Genomic DNA, 7,108 nt, shown 5'->3' with positions numbered 1-7,108 from the left:
GAGAAAGAAGAACAAACAAAACCCAGAGTTAGTAGAAGGAAAGAAATCATCAAAATCAGATCAGAAATAAATGGAATAGAAGCAAAGAAAACAGTAGCAAAGATCAATAAAACTAAAAGCTGGTTCTTTGAGAAGATAAACAAAATTGATAAACATTTAACCAGACTCATCAAGAAAAAGAGAAAGAGGACTCAAATCAATAAAATTAGAAATGAAAAAGGAGAAGTTACAATGGACACCGAAGAAATACAAAGCATCATAAGAGACTACTATAAGCAACTCTATGCCAATAAAATGGACAAGTTGGAAGAAACAGACAAATTCTTAGAAAGGTATAATCTTCCAGGCTGAACCAGGAAGAAATAGAAAATATGAACAGACCAATCACAAGTAATGAAATTGAAACTATGATTAAAACTCTTCCAACTACAGTCCAGGACCAGATGGCTTTACAGGTGAATTCTATCAAACATTTAGAGGAGAGCTAACACCCATCCCTCTCAAACTCTTCCAAAAAACTTGCAGTGGAAGGAACACTCCCAAACTCATTCTACGAGGCCACAATCACCCTGATACCAAAACCAGACAAAGATATCACCAAAAAAAGAAAATTACAGACCAATATCGCTGATAAATATAGATGCAAAAATCCTCAACAAAATACTAGCAAACAGAACCCAACAACATATGAAAAGGATCATATACCATGATCAAGTGGGATTTATCCCAGGGATGTAAGGATTCTTCAATATATGCAAATCAGTCAATGTGATACACCATATTAACAAATTGAAGAATAAAAACCATATGATCATCTCAATAGATGCCGAAAAAGCTTTTGACAAAATTCAACACCCATTTATGATAAAAACTCTCCAGAAAGTGGGCATAAAGGGAAACTACCTCAACATAATACAGGCCATATACGACAAGCACACAGCAAGTATCATTCTCAATGGTAAAAAAATGAAAGCATTTCCTCTAAGATCAGGACCAAGACAAGGATGTCCCCTCCTGCCTCTATTATTCAACATTGTTTTGGGAGTGTAGCCACAGCAATCAGAGAAGAAAAAGAAATAATAGGAATCCAAATTGGAAAAGAAGAAGTAAAACTGTCACTGTTTGCAGATGACATGATACTATACATAGAGAATCCTAAAGATGCCACCAGAAAACTATTAGAGCTAATCAATGAATTTGGTAAAGTTGCAGGATACAAAATTAATGCACAGAAATCTCTTGCATTCCTCTACACTAATGATGGAAAATCTGAAAGTGAAATTAAGGAAACAGTCCCATCTACCATTGCAACAAAAAGAATAAAATACCTAGGAATAAACCTACCTAGGGAGACAAAAGACCTGTATGCAGAAAACTGTAAGACACTGATGAAAGAAATTAAAGATGATACCAACAGATGGAGAGATATACCATGTTCTTGGATTGGAAGAATCAATATTGTGAAAATGACTATACTCCCAAAGCAATCTATAGATTCAATGCAATCCTTATCAGATTACCAATGGCATTTTTTATGGAACTAGAACAAAAAAATATTAAAATTTGTATGGAGACACAAAAGACCCCGAATAGCCAAAGCAGTCTTGAACACACCTATGGTCAACTAATCTATGACAAAGGAGGCAAGGATATACAATGGAGAAAAGACAGTCTCTTCTCCAAGTGGTGCTGGGAAAACTGCACAGCTACATGTAAAAGAATGAAATTAGAACACTCCTTGACACCATAAACAAAAATAAACTCAAAATGGATTAAAGACCTAAATGTAAGAGCAGACACTATAAAACTGTTAGAGGAAAACATGGGAAGAGCGCTCTTTGACATAAATCACAGCAAGATCTTTTTCACCCACTTCCAGGAGTAATGGAAATAAAAACAATAATAAACAAATGGGACCTAATGAAACTTAAAAACTTTTGCACAGCAAAGGAAACCATAAACAAGCTGAAAAGACAACCCTCAGAATGGGAGAAAATATTTGGAAATGAATCAATGGACAAAAGATTAATCTCCAAAATATATAAACAGCTCATACAGCTCAATATTTAAAAAATAAACAACCCAATCAAAAAATGAACAGAAGTCCTAAATAGACATTTCTCCAAATAAGACATACAGATGGCCAAGAGGCACATAAAAAGCTGTTCAACATCACTATTTTTTATAGAAATGGAAATCAAAACTACAATGAGGTATCGTCTCACATGGATTAGAATGGGCAACGTCAAAAAATCTACAAACAATAAATGTTGGAGAGGGCGTGGAGAAAAGGGAACCCTCTTGCACTGTTGGTGGGAATGTAAATTGATACAGCCACTATAGAGAACAGTATGGAATTTCCTTAAAAAACTAAAAATAAAATTACCATATGACCCAGCAATCCCTCTACTGGCCATGTACCCTGAGAAGACCATAATTCAAAAAGATTCATGTAGCACAATGTTCACTGCAGCTTTATTCACAATAGCCAGGACATGGAAGCAACCTAAGTGTCCATCAACAGATGAATGTATAAAGAAGATGTGGCACATATATACAATGGAATATAACTCAGCCATAAAAAATAATGAAATGAGTTTTTTGTAGTGAGTTGCATGGACCTAGAGTCTGCCATACAGAGTGAAGTAAGTCAGAAAGAGAAATACAAATATTGTATATTAATGCATATATGTGGAACCTGGAAAAATGGTACAGATGAACTGGTTTGCAGGGCAGAAATAGAGATGCAGATGTAGAGAACAAACCTATGGACTCCAAGGGGGGAAAGTGACAGGGGTGTGTGGTGGTGGTGGGATGAATTGGGAGATTGGGATTGACATATACACATTAATATGTATAAAATAGATAACTAATAAGAACCTGCTATATAAAAAATAAATAAAATTCCAAAATAAAAATTCCTAGGTATCTAATGTGTTGCTCCCAGAAGCCAAAAAGGCCCACCAGGAATCATACATTCCTCTTTGCAAAAGGATATACAAGATGCAACTCTTACTCTTTGGCTTTAGACAGAATGATTCAGCATGCCCCTGGCCAGCAGAACACCTCGCCCAAATACTTTATTGAAGTGGCAGTTCTATGAATTATTACAGCATTTATCTTCCACTCTCTGTAGTGCCTGTGTCTGGAATGCATGACCTCCAGGGTATCAGCCATCTTCATCCTCAGTGTGAGGTTCTGAAGGATGTCCAGATGATCCAGAGCTCTTCAGATTATATTACCACAGAGGAGTTAACAAAACTATTACCATAGGGAAAAACTGTAAATATATATATTGTTTTATGTCCTGCATGAATGCAAACTAGTTCTGAGAGTCTTTCATTATTAAGGTAGAAAATAACACATTTGCCAAATCAATGGATGCCTATCATATGCCTTGGCCAGATTAATCTGTTCTAGCAACGAGACCGCATCTAGCACAGTAGTTGTAATCAGGGCAACTACAGATTGACCCTATGATGGTTGATACAGTCATTTTCCAGGACCCATTCACATTCTTCAAGGGCCAGACTATCAAGTTAAACAGTGACTCCACCTTACAATATTTAAGCCTGACACTAATCCCTAGTAAACTTTCTCTTGTTCAATCCTGATTTCTGGCTTCTTGCTCAAGTACCCTTAAAATCTACTTCCATATGGACTGACTTGGTCCCTGCAAGTACAACAGTGATCAACCATTCTGCTTTGCCTGGGAATGCCCTGGTTTTAGCACAGAAAATTCTGCATCCCAGGAAACTCCTCAGCCTTGGGTAAACCGGGACATTTGGGCCCCCAACAGTATTCACTATTCTTTTTATAGCTCCTCCAGGATAAAAGCTCTTTCTTCCTTTATCATGACTAGCATGTTCCCAACTCTGTTATGCTGTGACAACCCTGTTCATTGGCCTGGAGGCCAGGACAGTATATTATATGGATTCTTTTTATAGCTCCTCCAGGATAAAAGCTCTTTCTTCCTTTATCATGACTAGCATGTTCCCAACTCTGTTATGCTGTGACAACCCTGTTCATTGGCCTGGAGGCCAGGACAGTATATGGTAATTCTAAAGGAGGCACTTTTTTTTTTTTTTTTTTTTGGCTTTTAGAGGAAAAGACCTCTTATTTTCTCCCAACATGGGGAAATATTTGCCTATTGAGAAGGGGAGCACCCACTTCCATAGGCTCAAATTGTTCAAAGTCTATGGAGTCTTCAGGGGCATCACCCCTATGACCCCTGCCCATAGGTCAGGGATTTAGGTTTTCCCAACCAGGGCTTGAACTTTGTCTCAACAGAGTTATCATTTTTTAAAAATTTTTATTGGAGTAGAGTTGATTTACAATGTTGTGCTAGTTTCAGGTGTACAGCAAAGTGAATCAATTATACACAAAGTGAATCAGTTATACACATACACAGTTATAGCCTCTCTTATAACAGACCTATCTTTGATGAGCATCCAACAGTCTTTGAATTTCAGTTACTCTGATGATTAAATCCTGGATTTGATCTCACGCTCTGCTCACCACCACATGAGAGGAAGGACTTTTGTAAGCTGCCCAAGAGACTCTCTGATTCTCACATTTAGTTTTTCAGTTGTTTCTATTGTTAAGTGTCCTCACTGTCTCCTTATCCACATGCAGGGCACACAGGCAACTTAGTAACAGTCTTCCAACATCATTATCCTTATAATAAATATACATTTATAGGTATATTTTACAAATTAATATTTATAAATTTTTATTATTATTATTTCATTTTATAAACACCACTAACACCTCTGTACATTCAAATGCTTAAAATCATTCCACCAACCAGTGTATGCAATTTTGCCAGCCTGTTCTCCCAAGATACCATCAGTGAAAGTTTAACAGTCAGACCACCACATTGCCCCAGCCCATCTGTGTCCTACCTGCCACCCAGGGTGGGGTCCTGTTTGTGAATGCTCCTGTCTCCAAACTCCATCTTACTACCCGCTTTCTCAGAAAATTTCTAGTACCAACCGAGCCAGTCGGGTTCTCAGGGTAGGAGTTTCTCAGATGCAAATAGGAGTGAGGTCTATTGGGGAATAGGAGGATATCACCTATGAAAGGAAAAGGAAGGGAAAGGGCTTGGGCAGGGGAAGCTGCCAGACTGCAGTGCTGTCCTGACAAAGTTTGTGTCAGCCCGAAGAGGAGCTCTGGAGCAAACCTTGCTCACTGAGTGAGTCCTGCATAGAGTTGAATATCTGTATTGTTAACTTGTTGGCTTATGGCTGCCCTGAGAAGAGCATGGCCTCAGCTGCCACTGCTTTGCTCTATCCTTGACTGAGGGTCACTCCAAAGAAGTGACCTTGGCTCGAAAGCTGAAACAGATCCTGAAGGTATGTCTGGAGGCAGCCAGCTAACCATATGGCTTACAGCTAGTCAGAAAGTCTTTTCTTGAAGGGAGATCTGAACATCTAAGGCCTCGATGAGTGTTGTATGCACTTTGTGAAATTTCAGCCAGCTCTATGCTAATGATTTCATACTTTTCTATAGATATATATTTTACTTTAATAAAAAGTTTTTGATGAAACAAAATAAATAAAGCTCATATAACTAAAAAGTTAAGATTTGTTAGAGCTAGGTATCTGACTGGTAGTTGACAGATGTGTGTTTTATTATTTTTAATTTTCTCATATGCCTAAAAATATGATTATAAAGGTAGTGACCAGTCAATTCTAAGCTTTCTCCATCCTGTTGCTTCGTGATTGGAGGTTCATTGATTGGGAGTAAAATACTTCCTGCTTAACTGGTCAAGTTGAAAGTGAAAGTATGAAAAAAGATTATCATGCAAATTCTAACCAAAGGAAAGATGATATGACTTTATTTATTAAAATAGACTTAAGTCAAAGAGCAAACTACAGGTAAAGGAGGTCATTTTGAAACATGAATGTTTTGGCTCAGTGGGTAGATATAAAATTAAAACTTTGTGTATGGCTCAAAGCATAGCCTGAAAATATGTAAAGAAAAACTAAAAATGTCAAGGACTACTAGAAAAAACCACAATCATATAAGTAAATGATAGAATACATATATTAAAATATCTGTAGCAAAATATGAAATCATAACAGAACATTAAAATATTTTATATGATATTCAAAAATACTACATAGCAAACTTATGAGAGGCAAGTAAAGCAGTTCTTAGAAAAAACTATAACCTTAAGTTACGTATTAGAAAATAAAGGCTAAAAATTAATGAGTAAAGAAACCATCTGAAGTTCTGAAAAAAAAATAGCAATACAACTCCAAACATAGCAGATGGAAGAACATTTTTAATAAGAGTTTAAATAAATCAAATAGAAAGCACAGATAAAACTGAGAGCTTGGTAGCTAATACTAACCAAGAGTTGGTTCTTTGAAAAGATTAATTAAAGTGAAAAACCTTTAGCAAAATGTATTCAATAGTGTAAGCACAATAGGTATTACGAACAAAAATTGCTTTAAAGAATTAAAGAGACAATAAAGGACAGAATGAATAAAGGATAGTGTTAATTTGAAAATTTAGATAAAATGCACAAATTAATAACACACAAGAAAATTAAATTGACAAATAGAAAGTCTAAAGCTCTTAAAACTATTAAAGAAATAAAATCACTTAAAAAAATTTTTCCACAAACTCCTGGCCCACGTAGCTTCATGAAGGAATTCTATAGAATATTCAAGGACCAGGTATTTCCAATCTTATCCAGGATAGGATTGAATTCATGAGTTTAAAATGAATATTGTAGAGATGTTAATTCTCTCTTAAGCATATGAGAGTCTCAATTGAAATGCCAACTATAGTCTTTGAGTACCTTGTGAAATTAATTTAAAATTGATATGAAAGTATAAAGGGCTGAGAATTACCAGGACAGTTTAAAGAAGAAGAATATGGTGTGAGCCCTTATCTTACCAGATACCAAGACATGTTAAGGTATCATTATTAAGATTGTGTATCTCGGGGCTTCCCTGGTGGCGCAGTGGTTGAGAGTCCGCCTGCCGATGCAGGGGACGCTGGTTCGTGTCCCTCTCCGGGAAGATCCCGCATGCCGCGGAGCGGCTAGGCCCATGAACCATGGCTGCTGAGCCTGCGCGTCCGGAGCCTGTGCTCC

The sequence above is a fragment of the Physeter macrocephalus genome, chromosome 4 (assembly GCF_002837175.3).
Source record: "Physeter macrocephalus isolate SW-GA chromosome 4, ASM283717v5, whole genome shotgun sequence".
Classification (NCBI taxonomy): Eukaryota; Metazoa; Chordata; class Mammalia; order Artiodactyla; family Physeteridae; genus Physeter; species Physeter macrocephalus.
The sequence above is the reverse complement of the archived record's forward strand: the minus strand, read 5'-3'. Positions refer to the sequence as shown.